Source organism: Thalassophryne amazonica, chromosome 23 (assembly GCF_902500255.1).
Source record: "Thalassophryne amazonica chromosome 23, fThaAma1.1, whole genome shotgun sequence".
In the NCBI taxonomy this organism is placed as follows: Eukaryota; Metazoa; Chordata; class Actinopteri; order Batrachoidiformes; family Batrachoididae; genus Thalassophryne; species Thalassophryne amazonica.
Genome location: NC_047125.1, coordinates 15,177,593 through 15,193,277, shown reverse-complemented (window position 1 = coordinate 15,193,277; position 15,685 = coordinate 15,177,593). Strand labels below are relative to the sequence as shown.

The window sequence follows — 15,685 nt, the reverse complement described above, 5'->3', positions numbered from 1 at the left end:
AGGCCATGGTTCTCAGCAGGAAACCGATGGATTGCCTTATCTGGGTAGGGAATACGGCCTTGCCCCAAGTGAAGGAGTTCAAGTACCTCAGGGTCTTGTTTATGAGTGAGGGGACGATGGAGCGTGAGATTGGCTGGAGAATCGGTGCAGTAGGGGCAGTATTGCATTTGCTCTACCGTACAGTTGTGACGAAAAGGGAGCTCAGCCAAAAGGCGAAGCTCTCAATCTACTGGTCAATCTTCGTTCCTACTCTCACCTATGGTCATGAGGGTTGGGTCTTGAACGAAAGAATAGATCGTGGGTACAAGTGGCCGAAATGGGCTTCCTCAGGAGGGTGGCTGGTGTCTCCCTTAGAGATGGGTGAGAAGTTCGGTCATCCGTGGGGAGCTCGGAGTAGAGTCGCATTGAAAGCAGCCAACTGAGGTGGTTCGGGCATCTGGTAAGGATGCCTCCCTAGGGAGGTGTTCCAGGCACGTCCATCTGGGAAGAGACCCTGGGGAAGACCCAGGACTAGGTGGAGAGATTATATCTCCACACTGGCCTGGGAACGCCTCGGGATCCCCCAGTCAGACGTGGTCTGTGTGGCACAGGAAAGGGAAGTCTGGGGTCCACTGCTGGAGCTGAGTTTTTTTTTTTTGTTTTTTTTTTGCATTTGAAACGGCATAAACAAATTAAAATGTCTGCAACACCAAGTGTTCCAGTACTTTTGGAGAGCACTGTGTTTTTTTGTGGTGCTTAAAGATAGAAAGCAATCTGATAGCTCACTCAGGTTTGTGTCCTAATGCTTTTTCACTTAGTTTCACAGGACGGAGTATATTTTTACCAACATATTGTTTCTCTCAATTGAATATTGTGTTCTTGTACCCAAATGGCATGGTAGACAGATACTGTTTCGCCAAAAGAGATCAGAATTTATTCTTGCTTTGGTTGAAGTTTTTCTTTTTTGAAAGATGTTCACATTACATAACCATTCAGCAAGTTCATATGGGTTACCAGGCATCTTAAAAACATACAGCTGATCATACAGCAGCTGCTCAACACATGGTTTCGGATTACTGAGTCCCACTGTGAACTTTTGTAACATTTGTCACATGAATCTAAAGTTAGCTATTTAGTTCTAATTTCATTTATAGCAAATCCAGTGATACATTACCATAAAAAGTACATAATTTCCCAATTTAACACTATTTAGCAAGTACAGTTTAAAAAGTTAGAAAATGTAAAGTGTGGATATGTTTTCATCATATCATTGGCATTTCTTTAAAAGCATTCTCACCCACACTCCACTCCAGAAGGTGGCAGTAAAGCTGCTGCCAACAGCCAAGAAGAAAATGAACAAACAAATAAAAATAAAGGGCATTAAGCAATAATTTTTGAACAGTACAGACTTTTGTAAGTTGTGACCATCCTTTGTTTGAGGAGTTTGAACTGATGCCCTCTGGGCGCCGTTACAGAATGCCTTTTGCAACAAAGAAGGTGTATAGTGGGTCATTTGTGCCTAATGCAGTCAGTCTACTGAACAGGTGCTAGTGAAGTTATGCAGCACATGAAATTGGATGAATTTTTATGAAATCATTATTTATTGTAATTTTATCTATTGTATATTAACTGTCATGTTTTGTGATTATTTAAATGTTTCTGTGGTGAACCAAAGACAAGTTTCCACTGAGGTGGACAATAAAGTTTAATCTAATCTAATCTAAAGTTATTTATTGTGTGTGTTTTTGTTTTGTTTTGTTTTTTAGCTATAATCAATATATGTTGAAGAAGTCAAGCTGCTGGTAGCAGCAGAAAAAGTGAACAGAATAGATGTAGTTTTCCTTAGGTTTGCCCCAATAGTTTAACAAAATTCCCTGTGGTATGGTCAGGGAATGCATTCCGCCGTGGCTGTTAGAATGCAATTTTGGCAGTAAATAGTGAGATGAGCGTGGCTGCAGAATTCCAACATTGGAAAATGCTGAAGTTTAAAAGTTCGAGTTGGTATTTTCTCCAAAGGGGGCAACACCAATGAGCGAAATATGCAGCTGCCCCAATAACACGATAATAATAATAAGAAGCAGCAGCTGTGAACTGTAGTTTGTTTGCTTTGTCATAGTTTCAAAGAGTATTTATGCCTCCTGAATCACTTTTATTGTCAACATCAAGTTGTCGTTGGATTGCCTATTTTACCCTTTGATAAAATCCATTTATGAACTTGTCCATTCTCCCATGTTGCCCTGTGTTGGTTTATCTCCTGGTTGACCCGCTCTTTGGCCACACCTACAATGCCTGGTAAACTTTTCGAATAATTCTTATTTTTCTTTCTGCAGTCTTGAGGAATGCCTCCAAGTAACATAATTTAATATGACGCTTACAAAACTTGGTGATTAAATGGAAGCCAAAGGTTTTGCCTGCCAGACTGACAATGTTCCTGGTGTTCCTCTGGGCTTTTAAAGTTATTGTAAGTCAATAAGTGGCCAAGCAGAATTGTAAGGATTTCTTAAATCTGCAAGATTCAGAGGTTTTAGCTGTCACAGGAAACAGGTGGTATAACTGGCAGAAGAACTGGTGCCTGATTTCTACCCCTTCTCATATCTGATCTTTAAAATATAAACTTCCCCCAGATTAAGTCTTTCTGACATTATTCTGTGTCGCACATCCACAAATTACCATAAAAAATGGGGCCAATGGCTCCATGTTCTTTGTCATTTAAAAAGAAAATGATATGCTGTCTAAATGCTAATGATCTAATTGATATTTCTGAGCATGACTAATTTCCATAAAGTCACAAACTGGAGCACCTTGGTTTAGTGATACGCCATCATCAAGATGTAAAACCAAGATTACTTTTTAGGTGGACAAAATTGACCTTAAAGTTTAGTTTTGGCATGCAAATTCTTTTCAGTTTGCTAGTTTCTGGTCACATGTTCAGTAGGTCATACTGGATATTTTCTTTCCTTTGTGATGTGTACAGCTTTCACTGTTCCGCTTTGAACAAATTGATTAGGCTTATTGTTTTGTGCTGACAGGAAGTGATGCGTGGCATGCACCGATGGACCTCATTCATACTTTGATTTCAGACTACTGTGATTTTGAACATGAAAACCTCAGAACTACGTACGTAATAAAATCTGCATTCATTTGGATTTATTTATAAACCTCCAGCTCTTACAATGCTCCCGGATAGTACATTTTAATGAGATGCTTACTTTTTTTTTTTTTACTTTTCCAATGTGATTTTACTCCATAATCAACATTACAGAGACTACAAACATTTTTGGATGCTTCTGTTAGTTGAACTTTAAGTTTCAAATGTTGATGTTTATACTGCGAATACATTATTCTGCAAAGGTTGGAAGCACCCTACAGTTTGGTGTATTTTTATAGTTATTTTTATAGATTTGTGAAATATTAACTTTCAAAATTCCCAGAGAATATTTGAGTGATACAAGCCCATTTTTAAAATGAAGTGGCTATGGGTACATACATCCATATCTTCTGCGGGACTGCTAAAGGTACGGACCGAGGTTCACTGAAGATACGGACAATGTACAGATGAGTTTTGAAGCCTTGTCGGACCTTTAGCCGCATATGCTACGGGTACGGACATATTTGCGCATTCTGATTGGTTGGTAAGACACCCTCTGTATCTTTAGAATGGTCTCTATTGATACGGGTCTGTACCTGTAGCCACAGCCTTTTTAAAAATAAGGTAAGATCTTTTCACATGATTACTTTGTATGTTTCTTACCAGTGTTGCCACAGTTATTATGAAAAGTTACTTTATTAGTTACATTTTACAGTTATGTATTACAGTTACTTCATTAGCAGTGGCTGAATGTTACTAATAAAGTAACTCGTAATCTAACTTGGTTGTTTTTAAGATTGAATACTAAGAAAAGTGACTATTAGTTACTTTGTTGATGAGTTACTTTGCTGATTAATAAATTAATAAAGTAACTGTCTAAAGCTGTTAATGAAGTAAGTGTATAAAGCTGTTAATTAAGTAACCGTATAAACTAACTGTGGCAACACTGTTTATAACCCAGTGCATTGCTCTAAAAATACCACAAACTCAAGATGATGTATGCCATACATATACCATTTTCATATATATATATATATATATATATATATATATATATATATATATGTCAAGATATATTTCTGAACACACTGTTGTGTAGCTGAATTGTGAGTCATGAAAAAACAGAATAATTTGAAAAAATACACTCAGCAGGCCATCTGTCTTAACATGTTGTGCTTCGAGCATACCTGTGATTATAAAGTCAATGCTAACATTATTTCATTGCTGTTTGAAGTGTAGCTATGATGAATTTTTATGTCTCTACTGGTGCTTCTTTTGTTCACTCTCCTCCAGGTCTTCCTAAACTTAAAGTAGACCTGCTCTGAAATAAATGTGGTCAGATCTCAGAAAGAAATAGCTGATATGTATTTATAATACCCTTATGAATGCAGTAAACTAAATGTGCAAGCCCAAATTTGTAATTCAGCTGAGAAATCTTCGTTTAAAAATGACAAATTTGCAACTAAAATTTGGCCCTCCGCGAAAACTGTTTGTACATCCGGGACACTGCCGTGACGTGAGAGAAGACAGAGCGCTAGCACCTGCAGTCCGATCCCGCGGGTTGAGTGAATGCAATACTAGCTATTTCTCAATTCGAACGCTTGAAAATGACCGCCGAATTGTCAGACAATAAGATTGATCTCGACATGGAAGTCGACGTAGAGGATCCTGATGATCTTAGCAGTAGCTCAGATAGCTCAAATAGTGACCAAGATGATGGTGATATCAGAGAATTTGATGAGGAAAGTGACGGCGGAGATTAAGGTGGAGAAGCAGCGAGGCTGGTGGACACACAGCTAAGACCCTACCAGCACGAACCCGAGCCACAAGGGGGGGTAGCCGCTGATCCAGGCGCCAAAGTGTAGGGTGAACCGGCAGATCCTGGTTTCAACATCCAAAAGTAAGCTGCAATGAATGGGAGATACAGCTCTGTATGCTCAGATCAGCGGCGACGTCGACAGCGGGTGACGTTCTTCCCCGACCCTTACTGCGCCAGCCCGCTTGCTAGCACAGCATGCGAGCGGGTCATCGCGGTAACCCTGACCCCAGCCATGCCACGTGAGAAAATATTGGCTTGCATGGAGTGCCTCCATCGCGACACCACTCAATCAAAAGGGTGTATAAAAAAGTCCCCAAAAATTATTTTCAGGCAAAAATAAAAGAAATGTATACTCACCAAACTTACCGCAAGACAATATGAAGTTTTAAAAAAAAGTCGATACTTCCATATAAGACAATAAAAAGGTGCTTTTGTAAGAGATGCAAACTGATGTAAAGCCACAAATTACAGTTTACACTGCTATATCCTGTATATCCATAGTGTCTTCTCTCTTACGTCATGGCAACGTCCCGGATGTGATGACAATTTTGCGGCGGGCCAAATTTTAGCTGTAAATTTGTCATTTTTTAAACAAAGATTTCTCCACTGAATGACAGATCTGGGCTTGCAGATTTACTTTACTACATTCAGAAGGATCTTATGTGTAAATATGTCTTTTTTTTTGTCCAAAGATCTGACTCCATTTATTTCAAAGCAGGTCTGCTGAAGCAAGCATCAAAGATAGTCGAGTTCTCAGGGGTTTGTTGGCCTACAACGTTTAATATGACTAAGGGGTCAGTTTAAAAACAAATGTGAACGTGTCCTGTGGAGCCACAGTTCGAGCAGGGGTGGTGGCCAAGTGGTTAATGCGCTTGGTTCAAATCCCACCCCTGCCACATTTCTCCATGTAATGTGGAGTTGCGTCAGGAAGGGCATCCGGCGTAAAACCTGTGCCAAATCAACATGCAGATCCACCTTGGATTTGCTGTGGCGACCCCGAGTGCAAACAAGGGAGCAGCCGAAGGGGCTTACTTTTTACCTGTGGAGCCACAGTTCACGCCCATCTTTTTGTTTGCTGCGCTGTCCATGGTGCTGAAATCAGAAGCTTATGTGCGGCGCAAAAAAAGAAAAACAGGCGGTGGGAAGCATGATTTCAGATAAATCCCCGCTATGATCGAGCATTGATGTGTAAAATGGTCTCACGCAGAGATGTTTGACTTGAAATGTCACATTAACAGAGTGGGGAGAGAGGAAAGAAAAGGGGGCTGTGTAGTTTTGAGTGAAGACGAATTGCACGTTGTGATGGAGAACCAATGGCGGCGCAGACCTCCTCCTCTGTGTGCGCATCCGCGTCACCGTGTGGCTTGAATGGATAAAAGGCGCACGGCGCAGAGCTGTGATGCGGCTCTCCATATATATATTCCCCGGCAGGACTATCTTCTTTTAAAGACATCCTCCTCGTAGTCTTGGTTTCCCTCTCAGTGATGTGGCGTATTTGTGTGGCGCACCTGTAAAGAGCGAGACGAGGCAGAAGAAGCCGGCTTTTTTTTTAATCCTTTGATTCCTTTTCTTTCATCTGTTTTGTTCTTGTTTTTTTTTTTATTTTATCTTTTTTTTTTTACCCCCGATCCCCCTCTTTTTTATTTTGTTTTCATGCTGAAAGCAACTCGTTTCTGTGTTTTGATTTAATAAACAATTCATTTCCTCATTTTGTTTGTGTTGCCTTTTGTTTTTCAATTTTATGTTGCCAAGTTTGAGCTAAAGAGGGCGCGGAATTCATCATTTTACGAGCTGTTGTCCAAGTGTTTTGGTTCAGAGATTATTTGCCTAAGGACGTCCGTAACTTTCATTTGTAGAAACGGTAAGATATTTCCTACACCTTTCGCTTATGCACCTGAACCATTTCAAATCGGTATGTTTCTGTGTCAGCCCCAGCGGACCAGGCTGCACTCTTATTGCATGCATGCGAGCTTTGCACTGATGTTTTCACTAAGACGATCATCTCCCCACATGTTCTCATTTTAAATCCTCACAGGTCTAAGTCGCAGATATTTACTGCTCAATGCATGGAAAAAATATCAGCTTCCAGTGAGTCAAAACGTCGGATATATTGTACATCACTCTGTGTAAAGTGCTGCACCGATTTGGCGTCAAGACATAAATCTACATATAATAACAACGCTTACTGAAATAAAATTTAGGATACCAAGCCAAACCTGGTGAGATCTCACTTCTGCATTGTTAAAACTGCAGATCAAAGCTTAACACGCTGTCATTTAAAACTTTTAACCAACCATGTTTGATTTTAACATCTTTAAATATTTTTTAGTTTTGACTTTTTTGCACCATTGACCACATACTAAAGTAATACAGTATGCAAATTACGTGTTAAATCAGTGAAATAATGCAATTTAGAATAGAAACTGCACTGATGATCGAAAATAGTTTTTTATTCCTGTTTTGAGTGACAGCGGCCGCTCAGGTGCGGGGTGAGGGGGTGTAGTGAAGGAAACTGTGCACCTGTATCAAATTAATTAATCTATTTCCGGGCCCGCGAGCGCAGCCTCCAGTTTGATTGGCTGATGGCCCAATTAGTTTATTTAGTGTGGGCTCGTGCACACCTCCGCCCCTTATTCTGCAGCGCATAACTCGCAACCAAAGCTCTGGACTTCTGCGCACTATTTTCATAAATAAGCCGCAACGTCAAGCTAACAGGTCAAGGTAAGACTCCTCTAAAAAAAAATAATAAATTCACTAAATATTTGAATATTTACCACCGACGCTAAATGCTAAACGAGACGTGACACGCGCCGCACGTTGTTAGCTAGGCTAAATTATTGCCGCAAACCAGCACGTTAAAGATAGAGCCGACCAAACTTTAAAAACTTAAAATAAAATAAAGTCGCGCGTTTAATATTCTACAGATTTACCGTTGAATTGGATGTTCTAAAACCTCTAAAAGGTGAAGAAAAGCGTCGCTTGCGGCGCTGTGCTAAAAATGTTGACTGCGCTGAACGTCGTGTGACGTAACTACTCGAAAATCAACCGGAACAATTACCAGCGGCGTGACATGAAGGCTTAAACTTAGGGGTGGTACAAAATTTTAGAATAGGATAAACAAAATGTCAGTTCGTCACTGAAAAACTAGAATTCTGACGTACAGTATTCGAGGCAACATCAGTTGATTTGCGGCAGGTGTTGCCTGTTAATCAGATCCGTTTACATAATTCTAACAGAACTTTTTTTTTTTAAATGGCAAAATGCACATGACGCAAAATTGATTTGGTTCCAAAATTATACGTGTTCCCCAATATTTAATGTAAAGCATTATTTCTTGAAACATGCAAAGTTTGACTTGTCTATAATTTTCCAGGGCGTTGTCTGTCCACACATCCAAGAATTCCGATTAAACATTGATACAGTGAAGGGCATACTTAAAGTCAAACTACCCACTGGTGACATTTAATATTTTAATGCACTAATTAAGTTATCACCATTTAATAAGTACTCAAAACTGCAAACGAGTTGCATGTTTTGATGAGTCTGAAGCTGAGATTGCCTATTTTCCCATGGTTGAGTTAGTTTCTGACCCAACCTGTACTATATGTGATGCCATTAATCGTCCTCTTAGTCACAAAGGATGTCATTGGATTGGTGCAAAGTGGCATTAATATAGCCTTTCAGTTATGTTGAAAAGCCTTTATCATTATCGTTAGTTTAACCTGTGGCATGAAAGTCAGATTTTGTGCCGTCTGCGTGTTTCGTGCCTCTTGTATTTGACCTTGACCACTTTACAGGTGAACATGTTGGGAAAACCAAGTGTAGCGGTCTGTAGTGGGTAATAAGTCACTTGATAGATTACAAATTGCTGAGCCAGCAGCAGAAAGCCCAAACATTTAATTCACCAGGAGACTGCCAGCACTTGGTGTTTGTTTTTCTGTGGTAAAAAGAGGGCTGGCCAAGCAAAGAGAAATAATGGTGCTTATGAAAGGCGGAAACATGTGGCCTGGTCTTAGCTTTTCTGTGGTAAACCAGCTGTGTCATACTTTGAAAAAAACATGATTTTCTGAGTCTTGTGGGAAGTGCATGGGACTGACAAAGCAATATGGGTGTTTCCTTTTGCAACTTGGACTTTTTTCTGTACGCCTGATGAAACGAAACATGTCATTTTAAAATACAATTCATGAGTGACTTTCCCCCCCATCTGTTTAGATATTTGTGGTTTCCACAGGGTAACGCATTTGAACATTTATGTAAGCTGTAAGAGGTCTTTTAGACCAAGATATAAGGGTGTATTTTAGTCTGACCAAATCATATTTGCCACAGCCAAGAAAATGCATGACCTGGTTTTCACTAGAAAATGCTCTTTTTTTTTTTTGAGGGGGTATTTTCTTTGTCTCAGTGTGCATGCTACTTGCACAATTCCAGCAGCCTCTGTGCTCCTGAGAGCAAGAGGAGAGATAAGAGCAGCTGTCCTTATGTATTGAGTCGCCACATTTGCCTTTGTAAATAAAGGCTGCTGAGAAAATGACTAAAAAGCAGGATAGTGAGCAAACTTCCTAAGGCCATGTTACTGTGCTGTTGTTGGAACTGGGCTCACATGCAGATGTTGGCTTAAATCACTTTAGCAAAAACCCCTTTGACTCTTTTGTCCTGTGCAAATCTTAATCCTTTCCCCGTTGCTTCCATTTGTGGCGTCACCCTTTTCCCCACTCTCCAGTTGATATTCAATGGTAATTCACAGGACCTGGTTCTGTTCGCTCTTATTGTGCGTTTGGCCACAGGGTGGCCCTCTTCCTGCATGTAGCTCATTAGTGCAGGCTCGCAATGTCCTTGAGCTCCATGACTGCAGGTCACTCTGATTGTCATGTCTCCACCGCTGTTGTTTTTAAGGCGTATTCTGATTGTCCAGAGAAGCAAGATGTCTGAGTTGGTTTGTCGGCTGTTGTATAACATGAAGTAGTGTGTAAATTCCTCTATTCTTTAAATTGTATCTCAACTATTCAGGTTAATTTATGTCAGTGTTAAAATTTGAAAGCATACAGAAATTTTGGTCCTTGGATGCAAAGTTGTAAGTGTACAACAATTCTTATGCTAACAAATCACTTGGATTTTTTTTTTTTTTAGTTGTCCATGTTGTCGTTATTATGTATTCAAAACATTTGTTTCCATATTTACAGGTTATATTCCTCATATAATCAACAGGCTCGCATTATCTGCTCAAGTTAAAAGCTGTAACCCCCTCCTCGTCATCATCTGCCCTCCATCATTCATTGTTGTACGTCAAGCAAATGCACACAAATGTTGTGGATGAGAGGATTCACCGAATGCTGGTTGACAAAATTCCCTTTCCCCAAGCTGTTGCTGTTTTAATATGGCTGTTGAGGGTGGTGGAGAGCAGCTGTATTGTTCCACAGTTCTAGAACTCTGAATGGATTTCCTGCCAATAATTAATGCCCCACCCACTTTAAAACACCGTGACTGCCAAAATATTATTTTGTATGTAAAGGTCAGAGTTGCTGAAGGCTGAAGGTGCAACTTTTGACGTTCCCAGACCTGGTTTTATTAGGGTTTGGCAATGTTATGTCCCATCAGACAGATGAACTTACATAACTTGGGGCACTGTCACTCATTTGGACTTGTTGCCTGGCCCAGATGGCATTTGGCTCTTAAACAGTCTGTACATGTCAACCAATTCACATACTAGCAATATGTTTAATTTTGCAAACCCTAAAATACGTATTCATCAGTGCTCAGTTTGATCTCATGGAAAATCCCAAGTGCAATCTCTTGCAGTCTGCCATCATCATTCTTCTTTTGAAAATGTCTGCTTGAAATGGAGGGGTTGTCAATGTAACACTCAGATTTGATCTGTAACAAATCTATTCCATCCTCTGCTGAATGATAGCAGAACTACATTCTTTTGAAGTAAGGTGCCAATGCCTTAAGTAACTCATGAGTATCATCCCTCCATTGTGTGTGTGTGTGAGAGAGAGAGAGAGAGATGTATATAAAGGTTTGGACCTTTTTTGCTTTGTGGCAGTCTTCAGAAAGATGAGTTGAACAAAGACAATTTGCCCTGAATATGTTTTATATTTAAAAGATAATGTTTAATAAGTACTTCAGGTTAATAGATTGTCTATGGTCTAGAGTTGACCTACAAAAAGCCAGTGCATTTTCTTACATAAAGCAAATGTTTGATTTGTGTGCTTGTCATTTCTTTCTGGCAGTTTTCAGTTAGTTGCAGAATGTGTTTATTCTCGGGTGGGCTGTTGGCTTGTTTTGTAATCTCTACAGTCAAACATTTGAAATGATGGTTAGATTTTAGTTATTTTGTGGACTATGAAACTTAATTTTTTATTTGAGGCCATCAAATATGGCCGCTGGGTATTGCGGAGGCTTTGTCTGTGCCAAGTCCAGTCCTATTACTGCTATAGTCTTCAAATTGACAGGAAACAAGCTAACCTTGACTTATTTTAAGAGGTTAGTCACATTTTGTACCTAATTTTATGGCATGATTCCACAGTTTTGTTTTTTTTGTTTTGTTTTGTTTTGTTTTTGGCAGGAGAATGATTTTTCACTTCGCTGGCTCAAGAACAAGCCATTGTACTTAAAACTGTAACTGTGGGTTTCTCCATTTTGGCCTTGGCAACAAGATTAAATATAATGCAGTGTTAAAATACCCTATACCCTCAGCAATGAGCATTGTGTTCTTTATAATTTGCAGTTTAATTAAGAGCCTTTTGTCTTACACACAATTTGTACATGTTCAGTAAAGCCCCTCAATCAATCAAAAATGACTTTGTTTTAATAGCGGATGTTGTGAAAATCAAAGAATACAACCCCTGGCAAAAATTATGGAATCACCGGCCTCGGAGGATGTTCATTCAGTTGTTTAATTTTGTAGAAAAAAAGCAGATCACACACGACACAAAACTAAAGTCATTTCAAATGGCAACTTTCTGGCTTTAAGAAACACTATAAGAAATCAAGAAAAAAAGATTGTGGCAGTCAGTAACGGTTACTTTTTAGACCAAGCAGAGGAAAAAAATATGGAATCACTCAATTCTGAGGAAAAAATTATGGAATCACCCTGTAAATTTTCATTCCCAAAACTAACACCTGCATCATATCAGATCTGCTCATTAGTCTGCATCTAAAAAGGAGTGATCACACCTTGGAGAGCTGTTGCACCAAGTGGACTGACATGAATCATGGCTCCAACACGAGAGATGTCAGTTGAAACAAAGGAGAGGATTATCAAACTCTTAAGAGAGTAAATCATGCAATGTTGCAAAAGATGTTGGTTGTTCACAGTCAGCTGTGTCTAAACTCTGGACCAAATACAAAAAACATGGGAAGGTTGTTAAAGGCAAACATACTGGTAGACCAAGGAAGACATCAAAGCGTCAAGACAGAAAACTTAAAGCAATGTCTCAAAAATCCAAAAATGCACAACAAAACAAATGAGGAACGAATGGGAGGAAACTGGAGTCAACATCTATGACTGAACTGTAAGAAACCGCCTAAAGGAAATGGGATTTACATACAGAAAAGCTAAACGAAAGCCATCATTAACACCTAAACAGAATAAACAAGGTTACAATGGGCTAAGGAAAAGCAATTGTGGACTGTGGATGACTGGATGAAAGTCATATTCAGTGATGAATCTCGAATCTGCATTGGGCAAGGTGATGATGCTGGAACTTTTGTTTGGTGCCGTTCCAATGAGATTTATAAAGATGACTGCCTGAAGAGTACATGTAAATTTCCACAGCCATTGATGATATGGGGCTGCATGTCAGGTAAAGGCACTGGGGAGATGGCTGTCATTACATCATCAATAAATGCAGAAGTTTATGTTGATATTTTGGACAATTGAAAGGATGTTTGGGGATGATGAAATCATTTTTCAAGATGATAATGCATCTTGCCATAGAGCAGGGGTAGGCAAGCTGTTCCAGAAAGAGCCATGAGGGTGCAGGTTTTCTTTGCAGCCACTGACTCCACCAGGTGATTTCACTGATTAACTGATTCCATCTGCTCAAAGTGATATTAATCAGTAAAATCATCTGGTGGAATCAGTGGCTGCAAAGAAAACCTGCACCCTCATGGCTCTTTCTGGAACAGGTTGCCTACCCCTGCCATAGAGCAAAAACTGCAAAAACATTCCTTGCAAAAAGACACATAGGGTCAATGTCATGGCATAGGGTCAATGTCAATGAGCAGATCTGATTTGATGCAGGTGTTAATTTGGGGGATGAAAATTTACAGGGTGATTCCATAATTTTTTCCTCAGAATTGAGTGATTCCATATTTTTTTTCCTCTGCTTGGTCTAAAAAAGTAACCGTTACTGACTGCCACAATCTTTTTTTCTTGATTTCTTATAGTGTTTCTTAAAGCCAGAAAGTTGCCATTTGAAATGACTTTAGTTTTGTCATGTCTGTGATCTGCTTTTTTTCTACAAAATTAAACAACTGAATGAACATCCTCCGAGGCCGGTGATTCCATAATTTTTGCCAGGGGTTGTAGTACAAATTCAGTTTGATCTGATCTGGATCACAGATTTTGTGGCCATTTAAATTCAACATTGAAAACATCAATGTATATTTTGTTATATCTTAATTAAACGTGCTCTAATCACTGTCATATTTGAAAGTGGGGTGATCGCCTGACCACGTTTGAGCCAGATCTGATCCAGATTGTGAATTTTGTGGACTTTTAAATTTAATACTGAAAAGCCCATTTGTTGTACATTTTACAGTATATCTCATTCAAAAAAGTGCCTCAGTCACTCAGTCAAAATTGGATGGAGGTTCCAATTTTATACCAGTTTATCTTCCAATTAATCAGTTGGAAACAAAGTTCCAAAAAGCAACAATTGTCCATAGCAAAGAACCAATGTTATGTGACAATTATCTGAAAGAATTCAGAAACCAAAAAAGCTGAAGAAAAAAAAAAAACTTTATCACAAAAAACTGATTCATGTGCATATTTTAAATACATACTCCTGACATTTGGTCACATCTAATTTAGCTTATGAAAAGCCACTAATCACAGGACTTTGACCTAGAAAATGTTTCTTCAAGGTAAAAATTTGTGCAATTGGAATGTAGTGTTCAGAGGTTTGCACTCTTGGTTCTCTGTCAGTGGTATGTCTTGAGTGTTTGACAAGCAGTTACTTACAAACACTACTTCAGTTTAGAATTGGGGCACATTTAAATCCCCTTTTGACCAGACCTAAACCTCTGGTACTGTAAAATGTGTTGCTGTAGTCTCACACTTGAGTGGTTAAAACAGAAAAATTCTGGTGTACTCCTGGTGGTAAACCTTGTACTCTATATCTCTGTGTAAACAAAGTCCAAGATAAGACGAGATTCATTACATTACACGAGTGCAACAACAAAATTACGTTTACACTCCAACTGCCTCAGACAAAATACAGTAATTAAGCCGCAATTATTATTAGATGAACGTAATAATGGCACACATCAGAATTAAAGGCGCTGCCCAACATGCAGTACTTTTTTAAAATAAACCTTTCAAGTCTTGCTCAAATGAAATGTCACAATATAGGAGGAACATGAATAATCTTCACAACCTCTAACATTGTATTTAGTTTGTAACAGCTGACAAGAACCAAAAATGCCTTTGAAAACTTTTGGAAAAAGCCAATGTTGATAAACCTGTTGCAATCTCTTGAGTAAACCACAATCACTTGGTTGAAATCGTTTTTTTGCAGATGTTCTGCTGGTGTTAATGGATTGCTTTTCCAAAAATTGTTGTTCAAAAACCCCCCAGTTACACTTTGGAGGCAGGCTGCCAGTTATAACTTAAAATTGCAATTTTTTTTAAACCCCTTCCCGTCTTCTGACTGGCTGGCATCAGGGAGCTGCTTCTCTTGATCTCACCACACACTTCAGGGTAGAACTTATCAAATGAACTAAGGATTTGTGCATGTTGGTTCTCCCACCTCCCAATCATTTAACATGTTTTCTTTATTTTTAACAAAACAGATGTCAGTAAAAAATATAAAAATCTGTGTATGAAAGTGTCCACCCCCATTTATTACATGAAGCTTGAATCTGTATACTAAGTGTGAAGGTCCCATTTTATTTGTTTGTTTTTGATTTTTTTGTCCTCAATGTTCTCTGGATCTGCTCACTTCACACATCATCTCTACGCTCTCGAGCTTCCCATATCCTCTGTAGTTCCGGACGCACATCATGTCTTTCACAAATCCCCTTAATTGCCCACATTTTGCGGTTAATTAGAATCGCCGATCTGTGATATACCGGCAATTTCCGCCAGATGGGGTTTTTGCCTTGCGAGTATGAATCCACAGTGTTGCCAACTTGGTGACTTTCTCGCTAAATCTGGCGACTTTCCAAACGCTCTTGACAACTTATTTTCTCAAAAGCGACTAGTGACAAATCTAGCTACTTTTCCTCAAGACTTTTCTGGTGTTTGTCGACTCAAGTCTCTGTTCTCACCTAGTTGCAGCGGGTCCCTCCCACCTCCTCTGCAGCCTACTGCTGCAAAGCCACAGAACCCAAAGCACTGAGTGATGGGATATCTACAATCAGAGTTCAAACACGCATGCGCAATACCTCCGCTGCTGTTTCCACATTGAATGACAAACCTCACTTGGACTCATTCAGCCTGGCTTTGAGAAGTCATGTTATTTTGAGTGATAGCCAATTTTAATGGCACAATAAATAAACAAACCAAGAATCACTTTTTTGTCTCCCACATTTTTTTCAAAACTGTATTTCTTCAAATACATTAACAGTAAACA

At 39.2% G+C, this 15,685-nt stretch overlaps 1 protein-coding gene across 2 annotated transcripts in view; it reads left to right on the top strand.

The window, feature by feature from the left end:
• Positions 1-6,347: 6,347 nt before the first annotated feature.
• elavl2 (ELAV like neuron-specific RNA binding protein 2) overlaps positions 6,348-15,685 on the top strand; it is a 74,998-nt gene continuing 65,660 nt past the window's right edge. Inside the window, exon 1 of one of the 2 annotated variants that reach the window (XM_034164251.1) lies at positions 6,348-6,747. The gene's annotated coding sequence lies outside the window, so the exon portion shown is untranslated. The remainder of the gene's footprint in view (positions 6,748-15,685) is intronic. The other variant, XM_034164250.1, reaches the window with a different exon arrangement.